General features: G+C 42.3%; 1 protein-coding gene across 1 annotated transcript in view; it reads right to left on the bottom strand.

Annotated features, from left to right (window-relative positions):
• Positions 1 to 12,184, bottom strand: part of CFAP299 (cilia and flagella associated protein 299) — a 1,600,143-nt gene that overhangs the window by 1,072,658 nt on the left and 515,301 nt on the right. The gene's annotated exons all lie outside the window — the stretch shown is intronic.

Here is a 12,184-nt window from a genome sequence, read left to right as displayed (position 1 = left end):
GCAAAAAGAATCACGGCACAAGAAATACGCGTTACGTCAAAAACAGCGAAGCTTTACCCAAGGAGAAGAAAACAAAACGTGACGAAAACATCGATGACTGTACACAGACGCAAACTCGTATGAAAATCTCTTCACTTCGTGGCAAAGAAACTATTATCATCCCAAGATTTACACTGCTGTGAATCGAAGAAACATTGTGTTGCCAAATAAATTATTTAAAATAACTTGGATGAACTTTGAAATAACCGGTACGAACACTAATGAATGAACATTGCCTAATCACTACGGAAAGGAAATAATACACTGACCACAAATTGAACAGAAACGCCTTCGAGAGACTCAAAGTTCAAACGCCATCTAAATTGAAATCACTACGTAATTGCTAACAATAATCACTGCCAAAACTATGCTAACATAACATCCTGACAAGGGCTTGTGCAAAGGATTTCCAAACAAGTACCACAAAAAAAACAAATTGGCTTGAAAAACAACAAACTGGTTTCACAAAATGTCATAGTGGTAAAGCTTGTAAAATAGGAATAAACAAAAATGAAATAAGAGATCCGGAAAGACGAATCAGCAAAATTCAACAAAGAATAACGTGCACTACCCAATATGTGGTATGTGTCATCCAGTGCAACTGCGGCCAAATGTACATAGGGAGCACAGTGTGCATGCTTAAAAAACGGATAATGGAGCACATTTGTGCGGTCAAAAACCAAGACCTATCATATGCAACTGCCAAACATCTACAAGCATGCCAAAATGGGGAATGGCGAAACATGAACTTCTTTGGCATAGATACTGTCAAGACAAGCGAGAGACTAGGTGACCGAAGACAGAAATTGAGACAATTAGAATCAAAAAATATCATCAGGCTTCGAACCAAGATTCCAAAAGGAATGACCTTTGATGAGGAATATTATGTGCATCTATAAGAACTTAGTTGAACAACAAGGAAAATATATTGTTTGTGTACTGCGAGCTGCTTTTGGAACAATTAGAACAAACTGTAACGAAAAGTTAGTGAAATCAAAGGAAGTGATGGTGACAATGTGGGTACTAAACCCAACACAATTGGAGAACGCTTCATAGGAAAAAAGGACATCAAACAATAATAATTGCTACTTAGCTAAAAATATATTTTTTTATTTCAAATATTTCAAACCCCCCCTCCTTTCTTCTACCCTCTCCTCCTTTGCCTGACTCAGTTAAAAATGTTTATATATAAAAATGTGAGGCATGGGTTACATCAAAAGTCAATGTTTGCGTGAATTTAGTCTGTTAACAGGGATTCAGCATTGTTTTTAATTTAACTACAACGCCCAGAAGTCTATGGGAGTTAGGTTCACAGGAAATGACATAAATGCAGAGATGAGAGTAGTGCCCCCTACTGTGAGAAAGAGCGGGTTGGACGAAACGCGCCGGTGAGACAGACTGGCTCTGTATCAACAATAAAAGACACAGTACAATATTCCAGAGTGCGGTGTCCTTTGTGTTTACAATTGAATTTGGCCATTGGTTCGGCCCAATGCCTGCACCCGCTGCTGCGCGCTCCAACTGGAACCACATTGAAAAAAGAAAAAAAAAAAAGAAAAGAAAATATATATATATATATATATTCACAGAAAAAAACATAGGTTTCAGGCACGTTATAGTTAGGAATTAGCATTTAAAAAACCTCAGAAATTCACTGAAAAAACCATAGGTTTCAGGGGTATTATAGTTAGCTGGACTTTTCACTTGTACAAAACCATTGAAATTCCCCCGTTATAGTTAGTTCAGCTAACTATAACTCGCGCGCCCGCAATGCACTGCTGATGACGTCACATATTACATCACTCATGACATGGTCAGTGACATCACTCATGACATCACTGATGACATCTCAAATGACATCACTGATGACATCACTGATGACATCACCCAGTGAATGTGTGTTTTTCTGAAAATTAAATATGTTTTATATATGTATATCTCAAGGTCGATGGAAGAATAAATGGGTATATAAGTGTCTAAATGGATGATTTGTTTTTGAAAAATTGATTGTGTAACTGACTGATTAAGTGTATCATAGTGAATACATGGCTTAGTGAGTAATGTTTAAATATGTAAATATCTGTATCAGTCTCTCACTTTGTGTATAAGTGGCTGCATGGGTTGGTAAGTAGCTACATGGGTGTCTATATAGGTTATTAGTTGGTTTTTTGAGTATCAGTCTGAGTGTCTGCATGGTTCGGTGGGGGGTATTACGTAGTGCATAGGTGCATGAATGAGTGACTCACTGTTTGTATGTGTTGAAGACAGCATGTGTGCAGGACTGTATGGGTGTATGAGTGTGTGTATGGGTGTGTTAGTGAGTGAATGACTGTCTCAATAGTGTCTTTATGAGTAACTACATATGTTTTAAACTAGTATATGTGACTATTGGTGTATATAAGTGAGTATATGTGAGAGTGAGAGATTGAAAGAGTTCCTGTATGAATAAGTATGTGTTTCTATAAGTGATTGTTTAAAAGACTAAGTATGTGTAAGTTTCCGTAGAAGTAAGTGTGGTGGTGTGTGTATAACTGTATATGCAAGTAAATGTATGTTTGATTCTTTATTAGCATGAGTGACTATGTGTGTGAGTAACTCTATGGATGAGTGGCATTGTGTAACAGGATGTATAGATGTATGAGTACATATGATGAGTGAGTACATGTATGAGTGACTGTATAGGACTGTTGGTGAATGAGTGGATGTGTATGTGGATCTTAGAATTACTGAAGAGGTTGTTGTAACTGGTATTGGTATGTCCACTGTTTTGAAAATGTTAGTCTCTATTTTTGAATGTGTGTATCAAAGGTTATATTAGAGTGAGAGGAGGTCTGCCACTCTATCACAAGGATGATGTCATCAGTGATGTCATCAGTGATGTCATTTGAGATGTCATCAGTGATGTCATGAGTGATGTCACTGACCATGTCATGAGTGATGTAATATGTGACGTCATCAGCAGTGCATTGCGGGCGCGCGAGTTATAGTTAGCTGAACTAACTATAACGGGGGAATTTCAATGGTTTTGTACAAGTGAAAAGTCCAGCTAACTATAACACCTCTGAAACCTATGGTTTTTTCAGTGAATTTGAGGTTTTTTAAATGCTAATTCCTAACTATAACGTGCCTGAAACCTATGGGTTTTTCTGTGAATTTCAAAGGTTTTTTAAATGCTAATTTCTAACTATGCCTACAGAGATAGGACATGTGAAGAAAGAAGAAACAATGCACAGAAAGAAAAAAAAGAAGTGCAGAAAGAAGCAACAGAAGTCCTCAAAGACGAAGAAAAGTGCAGGAAGAAGGATAACGTGCAGAAAGAACAAAAAGAAGAGCAGAAAGAAGCCTTGTTGCAAAATCATCCTGTACCCTCAACTTTTTCAGACGGATACTGGTGGTAACTGAGTCTGACTAACCAGTCCTAGAGCCAGTGATATGTTAAAAGACACTTAGAATACAGTGAAAACACCTACATACACTAGGGAACATTATGCGTTGGGGTCCCCCTGTGATTAGCATGACCTCCTCTGTAAGCCCCTAGTATATAATAGGGCAGGGGGATTAAAACTACCTCTTAAAACAGGCAACTGGGCGTTTTTGCACACGTTAACTCAGGCCCCGTCCCCTCCCTTCACCACTGTGTAAACATGCCCTGTGTCCGTTTTTAGTTGGGAGATTAAGTTCATTTGAATCCTGAGGGTCCCTAGGGTCCAACTAGTCCACTAGGTACCTCCAGTAAGTGCCACAGAGCTGCGTTGCAGAGAGGTGTAAAAAGTGGCACGGCCTGGACCACCTCTCTGCAATGCAGCTCAGTGGCGCTTACTGGAAGCACTTGGTGGGCTAGTTAGCCCCCAGGGGCCCTCAGTATTCAAGGGAAATTATATCCCCAATTTAAAACGTGCCATAGTGCGTGTTTGCACACGTCACCTCAGGCCCCGTCCCCTCCCTTCACCACTGTGTAAACGCGCCCTGTGGCTGTTCTAAGTTGAGAGATTAAGTCCCCTTGAATCCTAAGGGTCCCTAGGGTCAAACTAGACCACTAGGTACCTCCAGTAAGCGCCACAGAGCTGCGTTGCAGAGAGGTGTAAAAAGGGGCTTGGCCTCAGAACACCTGTCTGCAGCGCAGCTCCCTGGCGCATACTGAAGATGCCTGTTGGGCTAGTTGGCCCTCAGGGACCCTCAGTATTGAAGAGGAATTAATTCCCCAACTTACAACTCGCCAGGGGGCACGTTTGCAGAGTGCTGCAAGGAGGGGGCGTGGCCTCCGGTACGATGCCAGTCTTTTATTTATTTTACATTTTTAAGAAGGGGGGCTGTGTGGTTCCCCTTCTTATTCTAATTTATTGGCCCTGATGACCCCATCCCCAAGGGCCTGTCTCCTAATTATATTTTTTTGACCCCAATCCCCAGGGCCGGCCGCTGTTTTTTATTATTTTTTTAAAAATATATATTTATAGACACACCTAGGACATGCTGGACAAACCGTACGTACCTATCACCATGACGATTTGCGTGATATTCATTAAAAGGCGACTATGCATACAATGAATCCACGTGGAATGTATTTACACCACTAGTGAAGCTCTGACATGTCTGATGCCCTACCGTGCCTAATCCCGGTAGACACCCTTGTCGTTTATTTATACAAACATGGGTAGCTATTGACGGGCACATTTAATACACATGCACACCAAGCCATTCAAAGGGGATTCGACAAAAATTTGACCAAAACTATGCAAGAAACCCCCCTCACGGTTGATAAAACACACATCCACTGCCGGATGGGTAATACTTTTTATTTTACTCTCTGGAAAGGGGACGTACATCACTTGAGAGTCACAGCGCGCTCCTGGCAGAGCCCAATGCTGTGTTACACCCACCATTGCCTGCTGAGTGCCACACACCTCTGTGTTGTATTCCACTAGCTAGTGCATATGCTATGACACTCTCTAGCCCATGTGCACTGTAACACCACCCCGTGAATATGTCATGCCACACTTGTCTTCGCACGGGTTATATTGCCCCATCTAACGTGCCTTCCTCGATGCCTATGTTATAACGCACAGTGCTATGCCATACATATTACAATCTGGGATCCATATCTTTGTCACAGTGCATATGCAACGTTACACTCCCCAGCACATATTTTATATTACAACTTTAGAGACTAGTTAGGTTACACAACACTGCCCTGTGCATATTACACTCCAAGGCGCATATCGCATAGCACGCGCTAGTGCCTGTGCTATCTCGCGCTCTCCAATGAATCTGTCATTGCGCACAATGTATTGCATATTATATTTCACGCCCGGTTCATCTTATATCACACTTTTTGGGGCATAGTTTATACCATACACTATATCTAGTTTTCATTTTCAATCGTGCTCTCAGGACTATGTTCTATATAACACTGTGTTCACCTACCCTTTTCACGGGCCTTACATTTTGCGATAGGGGGTGGAGGGTCAGGGGGTGTTTCTGCCAAGTGAGCCCGGAGTCACAGTCACAAACGTCCTCTTCTTCCTGAATAAAAGTGAGATTATGCTGCATACTTGTTCATATTTTAAGTAGTTCGCACAGACACATGTTTTAAAAACAATAAAGTTCCTAATACCCGCCTTCTCTGAACAGTTAGCTTGCTGCCCCATCCCCCTCCTCCCTATCCTCTGTTGTGTGAATCCATGGACTAGCCTCCTCCCTCCTGCCATGCATGGTCTGATGTGCTGCCACTGCCCTCAATTTAGTATGATGTACCAGTCCACTCCTCCTGCCCTCCATTGCCCAATTCTATGCCCCATCATTGACCTCCTGCTTAAACTCTGTGCTTAGCTTGCTGCCCCTATTCTCCTTCCCCCTGCCCTCCGATGTCTTTGTGCATGCCCCTGCTCCAGCCTTTTTGCCCACCATGTTCCATGGACCTGCCACTCCTATCTACTCTGAGTGTTCTGTTGAGCTGCCACTCCCCTCCCACCTGCCTAGCATTGTCAGATGACTGTAACCTGTCCCTGCCACCTCCACCCTGCCTGTCCACATGCCATGCCCCTATCCTCTTCCTCCTGTCCTACATGGTCCATTGTACTGCCACACCCTTCTGCCCTCCCTGGTCTGTTGTGCTGCAACTGCTCCTCCTGCCTGCCCGTGCGGTCTGTTGTGAGGCCCCTTCCCCTGAACTTTCTTGTCTGTGCACAGGTTCTGACCCTCCCTTCTATCCTCCATGGTCCTGTGTGCATGCCCCTGCACCCTCCTTCTTGCCCATCATAGCCATTGTGCTGCCACTAACCCTCCCACTTGCCATGCATGGTCTTCTGTGCTGCCATGGCCCCTGCCACCTTCCCTGTGTGGTCAGTTAGCTGCCCCTGACCCCCTCCCACCTTCCCTCCATGGTCTGCGTGTATGCCATCACAGTCTCACTGTTGCTCTTCATGGTGTGTCTTCCTTCTAGTGCCCATCCTGCCTGACCTCCATAACTATCTTGCTGCTCCTGCCCTGCCCCCTTGCCCCCAGCCCTCTGTTTACATGTGCAGACCCCTACTCCCTCCCTCCTGGCTTGTCTGTTCCATTGTAATGCCCCTGATCCGTCCCTCCTGCCCTTTATGGTCTGTTATGCTGCAGCTTTCTCTCCTGGCTGTCCATTATGGTCAGCTAGCTACCATTGCCTCTTGCCCCTCTGTTCTCTGTTGTCCATGTGCATGGTCCTGTCCCCTCCCTCTTGCTTTCTATGGATTGTTGTGCTGTACTCCCGTCCCGCATGCCCTGTGTGGTGTATTGTGCTGCTGCAAACCCTGATGCCTGCCCTGCAGGGTCAGTTTGGTGCACCTCTCCATGTCCCTCCTGTCCTCTGTTATCCAAGTCCATGTCCCTACCCCATTTCCTTCCATGATCCAATGTACCATACTTGCGAACATTTTGAATTTGGTAAGAGGGAGATTTTGAAAAAAAACTGGGGTATTGATTTTCCCCTTTGAGTTACATTGAAAAAGAGGAGATTGTAGACAGGAGACAGATCAAATAAAGCCCATTTGAGCTTAAAAACATTGGACGTTTCCTGGCTGAATCGGGTCTGTTGGCATGTATGGTTGTACTACCATTGCCTCTTCCTTCTGCCCACAATGGTCTATTACATTGCCACAGCCTCTCTTGCAAGTCCTGTATTGTTGGTTTGTTGCCCCTGCCCCCCTTTCCACTGCACTCCATAGTCTGTTGTGCTGCCACGGCCCTTCCTGCCTGCTCAGTGTGGTTAAAGTGTTGCCTTTGCACCCGCCTACCTGCCTTCAATTTTCAGAGTCCGTGCCCCTGGCCTCTGCCTCTCAACAGTATCCTAATGAACAACTAGATTGCTAACATTCTATATTTATTACAAAAGTGTGGAACGCCTGACGTCATCTTGATGTAATCAAAACTGTAATACCTAGAGCATTTCCTTTAGAAATTACATATATGAGAGGGTCTTATTGGCATCAAAATTATGGTTAGTGCTTTAAAAGACTAATATAAGGACATATTTTCTGAGTTTTCAAATAGCGACAAAGCACTTTTAAATTATTTGTTATCTTTATGTTTTTTTATCCAGTTGACCACTTGATTAAATGTTGCACTTAGGGGAAAGGATGTGGTGTTACTTCCAGAACTGCAGACTTTGCAACTGGGGAACCAGGTTGGAGTTTCTGCTTCAGCTCGACATTCTGTGATTCTGGTCAAATCACTTAGTCTCCCCATGTCTACAACCAAAATGAATTTGTTCTTGTGTGATGTAACCAATGCTCATGTAAAGCACTCCAATACCTGACAAGTCTGCACTATATAACACTGCAAAAACACAAAATAATAAGTGTTTTGCACACTTCTGTCATTGGGCTATATTTGGGCTACATCTGGGTGATTTTGGGCTACATTTGGGCTCTTTTGTCTCCGGTGGCCATCTTGGGAGATTTATTTGTTATGAAGTTTCCTTAGTTCCTCATGTACTGCAGTCTCCTCAGTAGGAAATGCTTTCAGGTTTTTACTTTGATTCCATCATGAAGGTATTCAGATATGTCACACATTTGCCATAAATTCTGAATGTTAGCACTCTAGTTGCTCATTAGATCACTGTAGTAAAACTACTGTTCACCATGGAAGTCTGCTCCTGGTATTAAAAGTGCATGTTTCAGTCTGCATGTCAGAATTTTTTAATGAAATAGAAGAGGATTTGAGAAGTCACTCAAAATGTGCCCTCATTTTCTTTCTTCCGCATTAATCATAATTTCTATGGCAAAATGAACCCCCTCATTGTGTTCCTTTTTAAATTAAATGTTTTAAGTGTTACCAGTTTATTCCAATCAAGATGGCTTCAGGTGTGCCATACTTTTGTCATAATGAAGACAGTAAGCGCTCTAGTTGTTTTTAAGAACACTCTGGGACATTCTGTCATTGGGCTATACTTGGGCTACATCTGGGTGATATTTGGGCTACATTTGGGCTCTTTTGTCTCTGGTGGCCATCTTGGGAGACTTATTTGTTATGAAGTTTCCTAATTTCCTCATTTACTGCAGTCTCCTCAGTAGGAAATACTTTCAGTTTTTTACTTTGATTCCATCAAGAAGGCATTCAGATGTGTCACACATTTGCCATAAATTCAGAATGTTAGCACTCTTTTTGCTCATTAGATCACTTTAGTAAAGCTACTCCTCACCATGGAAAACTGCTGCTGGTATTGAAAGTGCATGTTTCAGTCTGCATGTCAGAATTTTTTAATGAAATAGAAGAGGATTAGAGAAGTCACTCAAAATGTGCCCTAATTTTTCTTTCTGCAGCACTAATCATACTTTTTATGGAAAAATGAACCCCCTCATTTTGTTCCTTTTTAAATTAAATGTTTTAAGAGTTACCACTTTAATCCAAGCAAGATGGCTTCAGGTGTGCCATACGTTTATCATAAGTAGGACTGTTAGCTCTCTAGTTGTTCTTTGGAACACTCTGGGAAGCTGCAGTAGAACACAAAGGAATCAACTGACAGTCTCTGCCCTTGTTGGATGTACATGTTTTACTGAGAATGTCAGACTTAATTCTCACATGACTGAGAAAGATAATGTGAATTTACAGAAAATATGCTCTCAGTTTAACTTATAGATCACCTTCCAAACCTCTGTGAGAAAAGCATGAGAAAATAGTTTTCTCTCAATCATGATATCCCAGCAGAAGGCTTTTTCACATGGTGAAATCACCTTAGAACATACCACAATTCCTAAAATGAGTATGGTACCATCAACAAATGATTTATAATGTAACTAAAGTCTTAAAACCTTCTATTAACTGCAATGCTTTTTAATGAGGTGCTATCATGTATATTGGTCCCAAGATGGCTGCCAACACTTCCTGGATGAAGTGCTGACAGCCAATCAGATCTCAGGATGAGATGTGTGGTTAGGCTCCGCCCACATATATATATGATTTTACTTTTGATCTTCTCAGGAACTACTGAACAGATTGACACCAGACCTGCAAAAGGCACTTCCCTGACCTGAGGACTACCTCTCTGCCAATTTTCAAGTAATTCTGTTCAGCCGTTCGGGCTGCACCTTGGACTAAAGGTCTCTATGGAAAATTGCATGGGGAAAACGTGTTTTGGGACTCCCCTTTTTTCTCGGCCCCTGCTTGACGAATCCCCCCGAGACTTTCAGGGTAGGAGCAGAGCGGAGCGCCCCACCTATTTTGAAAATTTCGCGAGGATTCGTCAACCGGCGCCAAAGTTATTCCAAATAGAATGTTGCGGATTTCCTATGGAAACACGGTCCTAACTATAACTATCTACTGGCGACCGCCAGTAGATAATATATATATATATATACACTCACTCACTCCCATTCATTCACACACATTCGCACGCATCCTTTCACAACACTCATTACCACATATTTCTATAAATCACACTTACCTGCAGCTCTGCCTCGAAGGTCCCAGGAGGGTTGGGACTGCTGCCTTCTCTCATTGGTTGACCTTTAGGCAAGCCAATGAAGGAAGGCAGCAGTCTCAAGCCTTCAAGGTCCCAGAAGGGTTTGGACTGCTATCTTCCCTCAATGGCTTACGAGGGAAGGCAGCAGTCCCAACCTCGTAACAGAGTGGATGGGGTCGTTGATACTACTGCTGACCCCACTCTACTCTGTGATGAAGTATCAGTGATTAACACTTGACCCTGGGGGTTTCAGGGCTTAAAACTGAAGTGCCCAGGTCTGTGGCAATGAGTGACGCCACCCCTCATCACCGTGGGGAGGGGGGGGGGCTTAAAGGCCTTTGCTGAGCTGAGTATGTCACGCCCACAGGAGATGTGACATCTTCAACCCAGCAAAGGTCAGCTCAAACAGCTAGGAGCCTGTGTATTTAGGGCATGTCTAGCTCCCGGCTGCTTGACCTCAAATTGAAGAGTGTCTGTCAGGCTGACCTTTGCTCAGCCTGACAGACACTGTTCTCGAGGGGCAAAATGTGAGGTGGCATGGTCTCTCAGCCCCAATGGACCGGTCACAGCTGTTCGGTCACTAAACATTAATGCATACCAAGCGGATTCAGTATTTGGAAGCAACGTCCTAAACACACCCCTTACAAACACTGAATCAATATGTGGTAGCAAACCTAAATTGCGATTTGGTAAATTGTTACTGAATAGCAATTTAGGGCCAGATGCATCAAAGGGTTTTGCTCATTCTGTGTCTATGGGAAAATGTGTTCATGCATATGGCCCTAAGTTCTCTACAGAAGAAATGGCCTTTGGCGGTCTCAAATGGCCCGCTTAAGCAAATCTGACCATTTGCGATCACAAAAAGGCTTCATACATCTAGCCCGAAGTGTTTTGTTGACAGCAACATTTACTCAGCTTTTGCAAGTTTACTTTGCGAAGCATGATCATGATAAATCAACAGTCTTAAATTTGCACAGTAGAACAATTTAGTTTAGTTTATCCTTTTGGCTTTAAGGTAGTTGTTCAGCCCCAATTGAAAAATATGCCTCCGAAATTGACTACATACAAAATGTGATGTACGGAAAATACCTCAGCAAAGAATTACTACCAGGCACATTCTATGATTTAATAAATTTGAAATTGTAATTGAAAAAATGCATCTGACATATGAAACTCCATAGAGTACATGGATTTTTTTCAAATATTATGGTTGCTGTAACACTTCAGTTGAAGAGTTTCCATGGATATCCCAGCGCTGGCTCACATTGCGAAGTCCACACCTGACAAAACATTGGCAGTGATGTTTCTAACAGTTAACAGAGAGCTACCAGCAATATGACCCTGTCACTTATCCAAAGTTCACAAGCTTTAAAAAAGTCCCTTTATCAGGTCGCGGCCGGTAGTAGGAAAAAACGTGGCTGCCTGTAAAAAAAAGTAATTGAGGTACTTTTCTAATGTGGTGAGCAGTTTATTATAGGCTAGCTAGAGGGAACACATTACACTGTTTTTTTTCTGCAAACGAAGAGATAGATTCAGTTATTTGTGCAGTGGGCTGATGTATTTTTCGAGTGATGCAAAGGAGCCCCTTAAGATTTCAAAATAAGTAATAAACCAAACATCCATTATTTATTTTTTTGCTACGATTTTATGCAGACACCCAAGCATATTTTCAAACAGAGGGATTTTCAGCAGATAATATACAAATCACACTCCAGCTACAAACTAATATCGAAAAACCCAATTCTGAGGTAGTCACGCACGTCCAATACATGTTAATTTCCACATACATGACATACAGACAAGGAATAAGAAAGGAATATTGGTTTGTGAACTGGTTTTGTTTGCCTCACTCACTGGGCTCTTCTTTTGTTCTCATCTCTTTTACTCTCTTCTTCTTTCTCTCCCTCTTACTCCTTCTCTTTTTTCTTTTCTCTTCTTTCTTCTCTTTTCCCTTTTTTCTCAAGCGTTTTTGAAAATGCATTTACTCGTTGTACAGCTTTTATCTTTTTGAGGATATTGTTCTTGTTATTTTTTCATGACATACCTATGTTTTATGCTTATCCTCTTTCTACATGACTTTGTACTGATGTTTTACTTTGTTTATTACTTTAATAAAGCATTCTAAACTTAAAAAAATAAAGGAATATTGGGGCCAAAAGCGTTCTTCAACATATGACCAGCAGACAGCCCATGACCTATCAGAGCTCAAGCTAAATT

This window comes from Triturus cristatus, chromosome 2_2, assembly GCF_964204655.1.
Source record: "Triturus cristatus chromosome 2_2, aTriCri1.1, whole genome shotgun sequence".
In the NCBI taxonomy this organism is placed as follows: domain Eukaryota; kingdom Metazoa; phylum Chordata; class Amphibia; order Caudata; family Salamandridae; genus Triturus; species Triturus cristatus.
The sequence above is the reverse complement of the archived record's forward strand: the minus strand, read 5'-3'. Positions and strand labels throughout refer to the sequence as shown.